Genomic DNA, 13,981 nt, shown 5'->3' on the forward strand with positions numbered 1-13,981 from the left:
CTTGACCTCACCAGCGGATACTGGCAAGTGGCCGTGGCCCCGGAGGACCGGGAGAAGACCGCCTTCACCACCCCGATGGGACTCTGCGAATTCAATAGCATGCCGTTTGGGCTGTGCAATGCCCCCGGGACTTTCCAACGGCTGATGGAGTGCTGTTTGGGACATTTAAACTTTGAGACCGTCCTGCTGTATTTGGATGATGTGATTGTTTATTCCCAGACGTATGAAGCCCATCTGGAGCACCTGGCCGAGGTGTTCGCGTCCCTTGCTAAGTACGGGATGAAGTTGAAGCCCTCAAAATGCCACCTGCTGAAACCCAGGGTGCAATATCTAGGGCATGTGGTGAGTGCAGATGGTGTCGCCCCCGACCCTGAGAAGATCACTGCTATCCAAAGCTGGCCGAGGCCCACTACCGTGAGGGAGGTAAGGCAGTTTTTGGGTCTGGTGGGGTACTATCGGCGCTTTATAAAGGGGTACACGAAGATGGCCGCCCCCATGCAAGATCTCCTCGTGGGACAGACCAAAGGTGGTAGACCCGTCGGAGCCCCACTGTCGTGGGAGGACAAGCATGAGGAGTCCTTTTGCCAGTTGAAGGCGGCCCTGACCGGAGAAGAGGTCCTGGCGTACCCTGACTACGGGCGCCCATTCATCCTCCACACGGACGCCAGTAATGTGGGGCTAGGAGCGGTCCTCTCCCAGGTCCAGGATGGAAAGGAGAAGGTGATCGCCTACGCCAGCCGAAAACTCCGGCCGACCGAAAGGAACCCTGAGAACTATAGCTCTTTCAAGCTCGAGCTACTGGCGTTGGTGTGGGCTATCACGGAGCGGTTCCGTCACTATTTGGCGGCAGCAAAATTCACCGCATTCACGGACAACAATCCGCTGACTCACTTGAACACGGCCAAGTTGGGCGCGCTGGAGCAGCGGTGGGTAGCCCGGTTAGCCAACTATGATTTCACCATAAAGTACCGAGCTGGTCGTGTCAACATCAATGCAGATGCACTCTCCCGGATGCCCCATTTGTCAGAAGAGGGGTGCGAGGATGACGACCTTGAGGAGATTGAGTTGCCTGCGTTTCACCAGCCGCCTCCTGAGAAGGTACAAGTATGTCAGCAAAGGGTGTATCTGGACCCGCGGCCCAGTCAAGAGTGGCAGGACGCCCAGGACCAAGCGCCGGCTGTTCGCCTTGTCAAGACTCTGGTGGAACAAGGCGCCATGGGAATGGACCCTAGCGCTCCAGCCGAAGCCCAACGCTTGTGGAAAGAACGAAAACGGCTCTACCTACACCAAGGGAGGCTGTGCCGTGAGCTGATCAACCCAAAGACCCATGAGAAAATATGCCAGTTGATCGTTCCTCAAGCTGAGGTCGCTACTGTCCTGCAGGCGTACCATGATGGTGCTGGCCACTTCGGGTGGAAAAAGCTGGAGATGCTGTTGAGGGAGCGGTTCTATTGGAGTGGGATGCGGGAATCGGTGGAAGCCTGGTGCCGAGAGTGCGGTCCTTGTACACTGAGGAGAAAGGACGAGACTAGCCAGAGGGCACCATTACATCCCATCGTTACCCATCAGCCGCTGGAACTGGTCGCCCTGGACCATGTCAAGCTCACCCCTAGCCGAAGTGGGTACACCTACGCATTGACCATGGTAGACCACTACTCAAGATTTATGGTGGTAGTCCCCGTTAAGGACCTAACTGGTCGAACCGCTGCTCGAGCGTTCCAGGCTTATTTCTGCCGACCCCATGGGTACCCCGAGAAGGTGCTGACAGACCAAGGTCCGGCTTTTGAAGCAGAAGTGTTTCACGAATTCTGCCAGTTGTACGGCTGCAAGAAGATCCGGACCACTCCGTACCACGCCCAAACCAACGGCATGTGCGAGAAAATGAATCACTTGGTCCTGGGGCTCCTCAAGACGCTGCCGCTGGAAGAACGGAACATGTGGCCGGAAAAGTTGCCCGACTTGGTCGACATGTACAATAATATCCCGTCCAGCTCGACGAAGTGCACCCCAGCGTATCTGATGAGGGCTCGGCCTGGCCGCCTGCCGGTGGATCTAGAGATGGGGTTGGAGGCCCCAGAAGCACTCCCTTCAACGGCAGAGTGGGAAAGTCGGAGGAGGGCACAGTACCGGCAAATCCAGGAGTATGTGGAGAAAAACCTCGGTCGAAGTCGAGAACAGCAAGAGCACCGGTTCAATCAGAAGGCGCCCGCAGGTCCTTTCCAGCCAGGAGATGTGGTGCTGAAATGGAAGAGAAAAGCCCACAAGCTGGATGATCAGTGGGAGCAGGTCCCTTACGTCATACAACCCACAGCATGGGAAGATGGGAAGACCTACCAGATCAGTCGTGACCAAGGGGGCACCCTGGCCACTGTTTCCCGGGACCATCTAAAAAAATGCCCCCCAGCGTTGAAGGCAGAGGCTGAAGTACCGGTTCCTTCACCCGTGGAGAAGGCAGCAGAGGTAATCCACACTGTAATGGGTGACTTCCCAGCAAACTGGCCTACACAGAACGGCGCGGTGATACTTCCAGTGATACTGTTCCCACAACCCGTGGATGAAGAAGTAGTGGAAGCGGTTAACCGTGAGCCAGAGCCAGTGCCAGTGCCCAGGGATGAACCTGTACCCAGCCCCCCTGCACCTCCGCCTGCTCCACACTATAGCAGGGAGGAGGAACCGATTGTTCCCTCTACCCCACTGTCTAGCACCACTGACACCGGGCCCCGAAGGTCCACCCGTTCCAACCTAGGTAGACCCCCACTTAGGTACAGGGAGACCGTTCTATGAGTAAGAGGGGTCCGCAAATGTAAAAGAGTGTTGTGTGTCTGTTTGAAAGTTTTGAAAGTTTGAAAGTTTTGCCAATAATGAAAATGATCCGAAGAAGTCACCTGATTTGTTGTTGATTTGCAACCGGCTGGAGCCGGCACCGTTGTCCCCGTGGGGACCGTTTAAAATGCATGGGAACTATCCATGGACAAGCCCGTGAACTCTGCAGGGCAACCACAAACGTTAGTGGCTTGTATATATGTTGGGTACCGTTACCGTTTCCGCAATGCCGCCTCCGGAGAGGCAGGTTGGAGGGAGGGCCCTGAGCAGAGCAGGCCAGGGCCCAGCTGCCAAAGGAACCGGTGGCTACCCTCTGGAGGGAAGGACAGATCCCGCTCGGGTACCGTGTGCTGGACAGTGGGTCAAGGGGTGCTGCCTGGGTTTTAGGGGCAGCATCAGGGCCAGGTTACTTGGGTGGGAGAGAGCGGAAACCGTGACCGTATACCGTTGAAACGTTAAAAGTAAATGTGCCTCCCGTCTTGGGAAGAGTTTATTAAAAATGTTATGCATGTTTGTTTAACCCTGTTATCCCCTTTTTACAGAAAAATAAAACCGGTGTAGGACGGCAGCCCGCGGACGGTCTGCATTTTGCTAAGGGGGAATGTGTCGCCCTGGGCAAGCCAGGGGACACAGGTCACAACACCACCGCACCCCACACTCCAGGTAGGCACATCTGCTAACCAGAAATCCTTGTTGCCTTCCTCCAGGAGTCTGTTGATGCACACCAGGGGGTGGGCCAGGCGGTTGGCTCCGCCCACCAAGGAGCTCACAGCTCTGGAGGCAGGAAGTGTCAGGCAGATAGCCCCGGGCAGGGGAAGAGTGAAGTCTAGCTGAGGGCTAGAGTAAACAACCAAGAAGTGAAAGTGGAGGAAAGAAAAGGAGTAAAGGAGGAAAGCAAGAAGTGGTGACAGAGCAGAGAGTGTGCAAAGCCTGAGAGCCCAGCTGTGTGTAGGGCTAGAACAGCAAGGTCAGCGACGGCGGTGACTGTTCGGAGGGGGACCGTTTGGAAGTTCCTGGAAGGACCCCGTTGGCTGTGTGCCCGGTGGTCTGGAGCAGTGTTCCAAAGGACAGTCAGCACCAGGGCAGGGGCCTCTCGGACCCCGGCAAGGCTAGGAGTCGCCAAATTTGCCGAATCCGTCAGTGAAGGGGACGTAGATCCCCCAGCAACCAAGTCCCGATTGACGGCAACAGCCCGACCATTACAGGGGAGACACCGCCACCGCCAGGGCACCAGTTTCCCCAGGGCCAGCGCCTGCGGGCAAAGTGTAGAGCTCCTCCGGCCCAGATTGCAGTCGGGGAGCGGGTAACCGGAGGGAATCCACCGCTACCATCAGTCAACACAGGTGCAAGGAAGAGAGACATCACCGTCACCTACCGGGAGTGCAGGTGCAGCCGTCTGTGGGACCGTCCTACCAGCCGTTTGGTTTACCGTACAAACTGTGTCCAAGTCTCAGGCTGAGTGAGTACCACAGTGCCGCAAGGCACAGCGCTGCCCCCGCGTCCCTGCGCCCTCCAGGCCCTACACTTCACATCTCTTCACTGGGCCCCGGGATCACCAACCCCTGCCCACGGAGGGGCAACACAACACCTGGCTGCTCCGCATCACCATCCCCGGGACCCCCACACTGAGCAGCGGTGGTGCAATCACCACAACCGTGGGTGGCGTCACGAACTATAACAATCCCCACACCCAACAAACACCCCCCTTTCACTCACGGGCGAGGAGTGTCGCTCGAGGAACCCCGGGATCCGGCCCACGGCTCGAGCCACCACTGAGCAGCTGCCGGACCCGAGCAGAAGGGGTGAGCGCGGTGTGCTGACACCCTCCTCCCCGCCCGCAACATATACAGGCCGTGTAATACTCTTCTGGGCACGCTCTGTATACAGGCCGTGTAATACTCTGCTGGGCACTCTCTGTATACAGGCCGTGTAATACTCTGCTGGGCACTCTCTGTATACAGGCCGTGTAATACTCTGCTGGGCACGCTCTGTATACAGGCCGTGTAATACTCTGCTGAGTACTCTCTGTATACAGGCCGTGTAATACTCTGCTGGGCACTCTCTGTATACAGGCCGTGTAATACTCTGCTGGGCACTCTCTGTATACAGGCCGTGTAATACTCTTCTGGGCACGCTCTGTATACAGGCCGTGTAATACTCTGCTGGGCACTCTCTGTATACAGGCCGTGTAATACTCTTCTGGGCACGCTCTGTATACAGGCCGTGTAATACTCTTCTGGGCACTCTCTGTATACAGGCCGTGTAATACTCTGCTGGGCACTCTCTGTATACAGGCCGTGTAATACTCTGCTGGGCACGCTCTGTATACATGCTGTGTAATACTCTTCTGGGCACTCTCTGTATACAGGCCGTGTAATACTCTTCTGGGCACGCTCTGTATACAGGCCGTGTAATACTCTGCTGGGCACTCTCTGTATACAGGCCGTGTAATACTCTGCTGGGCACTCTCTGTATACAGGCCGTGTAATACTCTGCTGGGCACGCTCTGTATACATGCTGTGTAATACTCTTCTGGGCACTCTCTGTATACAGGCCATGTAATACTCTTCTGGGCACTCTCTGTATACAGGCCGTGTAATACTCTGCTGAGCACTCTCTGTATACATGCCGTGTAATACTCTGCTGGGCACGCTCTGTATACATGCTGTGTAATACTCTTCTGGGCACTCTCTGTATACAGGCCGTGTAATACTCTTCTGGGCACGCTCTGTATACAGGCCGTGTAATACTCTTCTGGGCACGCTCTGTATACAGGCCGTGTAATACTCTTCTGGGCACGCTCTGTATACATGCTGTGTAATACTCTGCACTTTTTTGGGTTGCAAGGAAACAGGAGATCATCAATTAGGGGATGTGGTGTGGTGCTGGTGTTGGTGGTGTAGTTGCAGCAGGGAGAGGACGTGGTCAATCTGTGCCCAAATGAGACATCTTACTTCGGTGCACGCAGGCGACAGGACGCTGTGGGTAATTTATTAGGCCCGAGTACCGCTGCACGAATGGTGAGGTCAGAACAAGTAGAAGTGGTTTTAGATTGGATGTCTGACAGTGCCTCCAGTTCCTTCGTTTTGTCTTCCTCCCAGGGCCTGCGTCACCACCTAGCGCACCAAGGCAAATTCCGGGGCCCTGGACAAACAGGGGGGCCCACTTGCTTGTTAGCAACACTGTCAGCGCTGTTTGCTCGATGGTGTCCCCAGCCCTTTATGGTACTCATTTTTGTATCAGCTAAGTTAAGTAAAACTGAAGATTTTGTAACGACCGTTATACTATTAAGGCTGCTTTCACACATCCGTTTTTTGCCGTCAGGCACAATCCAGTTTGTGCCTGATGCAACGGATCCGTCGCAGATTGTGGTAAAACTGATACGACAGATCCGGTAAAAAAAACGGATCCGTTGTAAAAGTTTGTACCGAGAATCCAGCTATTGCCGTGGGTAACCTGAGTGACGTCACCGCTGATAGCACGACTCACTTCAGTTGCTGCGTGGAGCTCACAGTGAGAGGCGGTGTTCTACAGCCGGTCCTGTCAGCTTCCGATGTAGCAGTGCTGAAAGCGTCGTGGGACCTCGTGTGGATTACGTCGGACCTGGAGGGGTATTTGGGGATTAATAAAGTGGGGAAAAAAAGGGTGTTTTTTGTTTTTTATTTCAAATAAAGGATTTTTCGGTGTTTGTGTTTATTTACTTTCAGTACAGTTTAGTGATGGGGGGTGTCTCAGACGCCTGCCATCACTAAACTAGGACTTAGTGGCAGCTATGGCCTGCCATTAACTCCTTATTACCCCGATTGCCACCGCATCAGGGCAATTGGGATGAGCCGGGTACAGTCCCAGGACTCTCGCATCTAATGGATGCGGCATTTCCGGGCGGCTGCTGGCTGATATTTTTAGGCTGGAGGGCTCCCCATAATGTGGGGCTCCCCATCCTGAGAATACCAGCCCTCAGCCGAGTGGCTTTACCTTGGCTGGTATCAAAATTGGGGGGACCGCATGCCGTTTTTTTAAAATTATTTATTTATTTATTTTACTGCAAGAATTAGACCCACACACCGGCGGCCGACATCGACAGAGAGAGAGACTGACCGACAGAGAGAGAGAGACCGACATCGAGAAAGAGAGAGACCGACAGAGAGAGATCGACAAAGAGAGAGAGAGAGAGATTTTCTAACCAGAAAGGAATTTACATATCTGAGCATGCTCACTTAAAAAAACGGATCCGTCGGTGGAATGCGGTTTTTGCCGCATTACGATGGATCCGGCGCCTATAGGCTTTCATTTTACAACACACCGCACGGCGCCGGATCCAGCACAGTGCGTTCTTTTGCTGGTGACAAAAAACCTTCCCTTGTGCCTCCTTTCCGACAGCCAGACACAGAAAGTTCGCTGGATCCGGCGGACGCCGGATGAAATGCGATGCCTTGCGGCACAATCCGGTGCCATTACAAGTCTATGACGAAAAAACCGGATCCGGCGAGCAAAGACGCCTCATGTGACTCAGGGAATGTCATAAACTATGTTTTGATGGGAAAATTTAACCCCGCGCTTTACAGTTACTTTCCAAAAAACGTGCCTCCATTAAAGTGAATGGAGCTGGAAGCTACAAGTTATTAATAGCAGCTGTGATTGGCTGCTATAGGAGCAAAGGACATTCATACTATAAGAAGCTTATGTGTGAGGTGATATGATGTCGGTGGGGAGACGGATAGAGATAGACACAGACAGAGGCAGACAGGGAAAAAGACAGAGACATTCAGAGACAGATAGGAAAAAAAAGACAGACAGAGAAAGAGACAGAAAGACAGACAGGGAAAGAGACAAACTGAAAGAGAAAAAAAGGCAGACAGAGACAGAGAAAGAGACAGACAGAGGCAGACAGGGAAAGAGACAGACAGGGAAATAGGCAGACGGGGAAAGACATACAGGGAAAGAGATAGAGAGACAGGGAATGAGATAGACAGACAGAAAGAGACAGACAGAAACAGACAGAGACGCAGACAGGGAAAGAGAAAGACAAACACAGATAGAAAGACAGACTGATAGAGAGAGACAGACAGATACAGAGATAGACAGACAGAGAGACAGACAGAAGCAGACAGAAAGAAACAGACAGACAGAGACTGACAGGCCAAGAGACAGACAGAGAGACACAGAGAGATAGAGAGACAGACAGAGACTGGGAGAGAGGCAGAGAAACAGTTACTATCCCGGGTAACGCCGGTACTACAGCTAGTATACATATAAGGGAGAGATCGGATGAAATACTGAATGGGGGATAATGATGTCTGTAGGGAGGATGGAGGCCTCCATTGTGTGTGAGAAGGTACTGGGGGAATCACACTTTGTGTAGGGACATCAGACTGTGGGGAAACGGCAAGGGACATTGTACTATACATGTGGGGGACATGGGCAACTTATACTGTGTGGGGAGAGCTGTGGGGCACTCAGACTATGGGGGATTTGCATGGGGCATTGTGCTGTGTGGGTGGAACTGCAGAGCCCTCATATTGTGTGTGAAGGGATAGGGGGGTACATAATATGTAGGTAGAATTTGGGGGTGTCTGTGTGTTGGGTACTGTGAGAGCAACATACTGTGAGAGGTACTGGAGGAGAATTAAATTATGTATGGAGGGTGATATTGGGGTCATCATACAGTGTCAGGGAAGCTGCGAGAATATAACATTGTGTGTGGGGTGTGAGCCTAGTCTCTTTCATTCTTAGTGACTTTTGGGGGGGTATTTCACTCCTTTAGCCAATTTTGCCCCTCAATGCAAATCTTTAATAGTAGACTTTTAGCACCCCTGTAGATACTAGGGTCTGGTTTTACTGAAACCCCTGTACACATTATAATGGTCAAGATTTTTCTAACACCAGGATATGCCGTTTAATGATCATCCATCGTTCCAGAATAGCATGGTGAATCCTACTCGTAAGGTAGATTTGCCATTCAGGAGTCAGGGAATACCCTGTATTCCCAAAAATAAGACGGGGTCTTATATTATTTTTGACTCAAAAAAATGCGCTAGGGCTTATTTTCAGGGGATGAATATTTTATATTGGCATCAGTGATTGGGTCGCCTGTTTATAGAAATGAATATTCACTCCCTTCCTTATATTATAAGCATACTTTTAAAAGGCTCAAAAATCCTGCTAGGGCTTATTTTCAGGGGATGAATATTTTGTATTGGCATCAGTGATTGGGCCACCTGTTTATGGAAAATTAATATTCACTCCCTTCCTTATATTATAAGTATACTTTAAAAAGGTGGAAAAATCCTGCTTATTTTCAGGGTAGGTCTTATTTTCGGGGTAAGTTTGCACGTTTGAAACCTTATAATAACTTATGTAATCATCTTGCCCTGTAGTGTCCTAGACAAGCCTCAGTGTACAAATAGCCCCTGCCTTGTGCACACAGCGACTGCTCAGTGCATTAACCGCAGGTGACAATAGGAAGGATTATGGCAATTAATCATTGTAACCAGTTCAGCTCAAACATAATGGATTATTGCAGACACACAACGTGCAGCAACCGGGAATGTCACAATGGTAATGTGAAGTGTCCGATCACTGGACACTCATTAACTCGGGACATTGGGCCAAAAATAGAAGCTTGGGTAATGTGACATGAGTGACGACAATAGGCTGTGATCTGGAAGGACGGAGATGTGAGACAGATGGGTAGAACGAACAAATGAGGTCATGATTCTGGTTAGTATGAGTGATATTATGTGAAAGAGTCAGAATAAACTTGGTAGGGTACGCTCCAACTGAACAGCCCTGTCCATAAAAAAAATTAGAGACGTCCATGATTTATTTGAAGTCGAAAAAACTTATATAGACAGGGTTGTAGAGGTAAAACTGCTATCAATACAAATACCTATTTTCTTAGTTGGGGGTAGTCATCTAAGGAGGGGTTTGCTGTTAGTTGGGTGGGGGTAGTCATTTGAGAAGGGGTTTGGTCTTATTTGGGGGTAGTCATATAAGGAGGGGGTAGTTGGGGGGTAGTTGTGGCACCCCTAAGGCTCTCGTCACCACAGGGTATTGCAACTCAATTAAGGTGGTATTCATCTCTGGTAAGGGAGGGGGGGTAATCACATCCACACACTACATACAGTTTAGGAGCCTTCACACAGGGTGGGTTAGCTCAGGGTAGGCAGGGGGGTGGCCATACGATCATAGGACTTTACGGTCACTGAAGCCAGCCACCTGGGGGGCGGGTTCCACTTGGCTTAGAAATAGGCGCAACATGCTCACATCATGAGCAAACCCGTCAGGACCATAGTTCTGGCAAGACATCTCCGGAAGACTTGAACTTTACAGGGCTCGGGCCTTGGAGTGGGAACTTAGCCAGGGTACATAACTGCGGAGGGGGACACCCTAGAAATAGCACTCTCTCTCCTTCTCTCTCACAACACCGGTGGTGGCCCCATTTCCGGACCTGGGATGACCAGGCTGGTAGCCGAAGTTGTGAGTAAACTACACCCTGACCCGCAGAAACTGTGTTGGCTTGTCCTTACCGGTGCCACCGCCCAGCACTTAGGCGCCAACGGCCATCAAATTCTCATCATCCACCCGGGGCCCGCTCAGCCTGTGGGGAGCAACACCATCCCGGCTGCCATAATACCTGCCCCGGCGAGGAATTCTGCAGCGGCCACTACTCCCTGGCCGCATACCACAGGTGGCGTCACTGCAAACTTTCCCCAATAACCCGTTTCCCCCACCATTTACTGCACGCCTCGGGGCAACAGAACTGGGCAAGGCCACCCGTGACATCGTCTGACCCGACCCGTAACGGCCCCGCAACGAGTAGGCTAACCATCTGCCCAGTGGGGCACTGCATAGTCATATAAGGAGAAGTTTTTTCTTTGTTGGGGTCTAGTCATATAAGGAGGGGGTTGCTGTTAGTTGGGTGGGGGTAGTCATTTGAGAAGGGGTTTGGTCTTATTTGAGGGTAGTCATATAAGGAGGGGGTTAGTCTTAGTTGGGGACAGTCATATAAGGAGGGGGTTGGTCCTAGTTGCGTGGTAGTCATATAAAGAAGAGTTCGATCTCAGTTGGGGAAGGTCATTTAAGAAGGGGTTTGCTCTTAGTTGGGTGGGAGGTAGTCATAAAAGAAGGAGTTTGGTGTTAGTTGGAGTAGGTTAAATAAGGAGAAGTTTTCTCTAATTTGGGGCGGGTCAAATAAAGAGGGGTTTGCTCTTAGTTGGGGCACCTAATATAAGGAAGGGTTTACTCTTAGTTGTGGAGGTAATCATATAAGAAGGCGTTTACTCTTAGTTGGGTGGGGGGTAGTCATATAAGAAGGAATTTGCTTCTAGTTGGGGTTGGCTATATAAGAAGGGGTTCGCTCTTAGTTGGGGCACCTTACAAGGTATATGGAGGAGTTTGCTCTTATTTGGAGTGGGTCAAATAAAGAGGTTTGCTCTTACTTGGGACACCTCATATAAGGATGGGTTCACTCTTAGGCTGGTTTCACACTACGTTTATTTAACATGCGTCAGGAACGTTTTTTTGCTGCAAAAGCGGATCCTGCTTTTACAGCAAAAAACGCATGCTAACGCATCTGTTAGTTTGCAGGATCCTGTCACTGGATGTTTAGGGGCGGGCATTGGAGTCATGTGATCGGGAGTGAGGGGAACTAGACTGGGAGCCGGCTTCTGACAGCTGCAGACGCTGGTAACCAAGGTAAACATCGGGCTTGGATACCCGATATTTATCTTGGTTACGAGTGTCTGCAGCTGCTAGGAGCAGGGCTGCCTGCACACGTAACCAACGTAAACATCGGGTAACTAAGAGAAGTGGTTACCCGATATTTACCTTGGTTACGAGTGTCCGCAGCTCTCAGGTGGGAGAGAGAGGGAGGAGAGGGAGGGGGAAAGACAGAGATAGAGAGGGTGAGGGAGGGAGGAGGAGAGAGACAGATCACGCGAGACTGGTTCTGGGCATGCTCAGTAGAGCAAGCAGGATCCTGTCTATCAGCACGCCAGCGTTCACCTGCGTTTGCGTGCTGTTTAGTCAGGATCCGGTGACATGCAGTATTTGGACACAGCTCAAAAACGCTAGAAGTAGCGTTTTTGAAAGATGTTAAAAAACTGCAAGTCGCTGGATCCTCACTATAACGCACGCAAACGCAGGTGAACGCATGTTAACGCGAGTCCATTGCAAATGCATTGAAGTGAAAACGCATTTGCACTGGATCCGTTTTTCCGCTAAATAAACGTTATGGACGGATGTTAAATAAACGTAGTGTGAAACCAGCCTTAAGCCCGCTACACACGCTTCAATATATCTCACAATCCGTCGTTGGGGTCAAGTTGTAAGTGACGCACATCCGGCATCGTTTGTGAGGTATCTGCGTGTGACATCTACGTGCGATCAGGATTGAACGCAAAACCGTTGATCGCAAACACATCGTATCATTCTCTAGAATTGAGCGTTTTGTTGCACGAACCTAGTCAATTGTAACGTGTGACATCCCTCATACGATTTTGGTGTCTGATGCTATGTGCGCAGGTGTGCGCTCTGCACCGCAGCAGCTTAAAAAAGGTCCGCTTCAGAGCGCAGCTGAAAAGCTGCGTTCTGAAGCGCCTCACAATGTCTGTCATTCACTAATCTCTGTCAGTCCGTCACTATCTCTGTCCCTCACTCTCTGTCCATGTCAGTCTATCCCCCTCTCTCATATACTCACCGATCCCCGATCCCCGGCGCTGCACGGCATTCACACTGCTCCGGCGGCTTTTACTGTTTTGAAAAAGCCGGCCGCCCATTAAACAATTTCGTATTCCCTGCTTTTCCCGCCCACCGGCGCCTATGATTGGTTACAGTGAGACACGCCCCCACTCTGAGTGACAGGTGTCACACTGCACCCAATCACAGCAGCCGGTGGGCGTGTCTATACTGTGTAGTGAAATAAATAATTAAATAATTAAAAAAAACGGCGTGCGGTTCCCCCCAATTTTAAAACCAGCCAGATAAAGCCATACGGCTGAAGGCTGGTATTCTCAGGATGGGGAGCTCCACGTTATGGGGAGCCCCCCAGCCTAACAATATCAGCCAACAGCCGCCCAGAATTGCCGCATACATTATATGCGACAGTTCTGGGACTGTACCCGGCTCTTCCCGATTTGCCCTGGTGCGTTGGCAAATTGGGGTAATAAGGAGTTATTGGCAGCCCATAGCTGCCAATAAGTCCTAGATTAATCATGTCAGGCGTCTATGAGACACCCTCCATGATTAATCTGTAAATTACAGTAAATAAACACACACACCCGAAAAAATCCTTTATTAGAAATAAAAAACACAAACATATACCCTGGTTCACCACTTTAATCAGCCCCAAAAAGCCCTCCATGTCCGGTGTAATCCAGGATGCTCCAGCGTCGCTTCCAGCGCTGCTGCATGGAGGTGACCGGAGCCGCAGCAGACACAGCCGCTCCGGTCACCTCCACGCAGCTAATGAACACAGCCGCGCGATCAGCTGCTGTCACTGAGGTTACCCGCTGTTACTGGATCCAGCGGTGGGCGCGGGTAACCTCAGTGACAGCTCAGCTGATCGCGCTACTCACCTCCGCTCCTATCACCTCCACGCACCAGGGCAAATCGGGAAGAGCCGGGTACAGCCCCAGAACTGTCGCATATAATGTATGCGGCAATTCTGGGCGGCTGTTGGCTGATATTGTTAGGCTGGGGGGCTCCCCATAACGTGGAGCTCCCCATCCTGAGAATACCAGCCTTCAGCCGTATGGCTTTATCTGGCTGGTTTTAAAATTGGGGGGAACCGCACAACGTTTTTTTTAATTATTTAATTATTTATTTCACTACACAGTATAGACACGCCCACCGGCTGCTGTGATTGGGTGCAGTGTGACACCTGTCACTCAGAGTGGGGGCGTGTCTCACTGTAACCAATCATAGGCGCCGGTGGGCGGGGAAAGCAGGGAATACGAAATTGTTTAATGGGCGGTCGGCTTTTTCAAAACAGTAAAAGCCGCCGGAGCAGTGTGAATGCCGTGCAGCGCCGGGGATCGGGTATCGGTGAGTATATGAGAGAGGGCTGCTAACTTCAGTAACTTAGGAGATTAGCGGTCACCGGTGAGTCCTTCACAGGTGACCGCTAATCAGGGCGCGACACAGACAGAGCCGCAGC

Source organism: Anomaloglossus baeobatrachus, chromosome 11 (assembly GCF_048569485.1).
Source record: "Anomaloglossus baeobatrachus isolate aAnoBae1 chromosome 11, aAnoBae1.hap1, whole genome shotgun sequence".
Classification (NCBI taxonomy): domain Eukaryota; kingdom Metazoa; phylum Chordata; class Amphibia; order Anura; family Aromobatidae; genus Anomaloglossus; species Anomaloglossus baeobatrachus.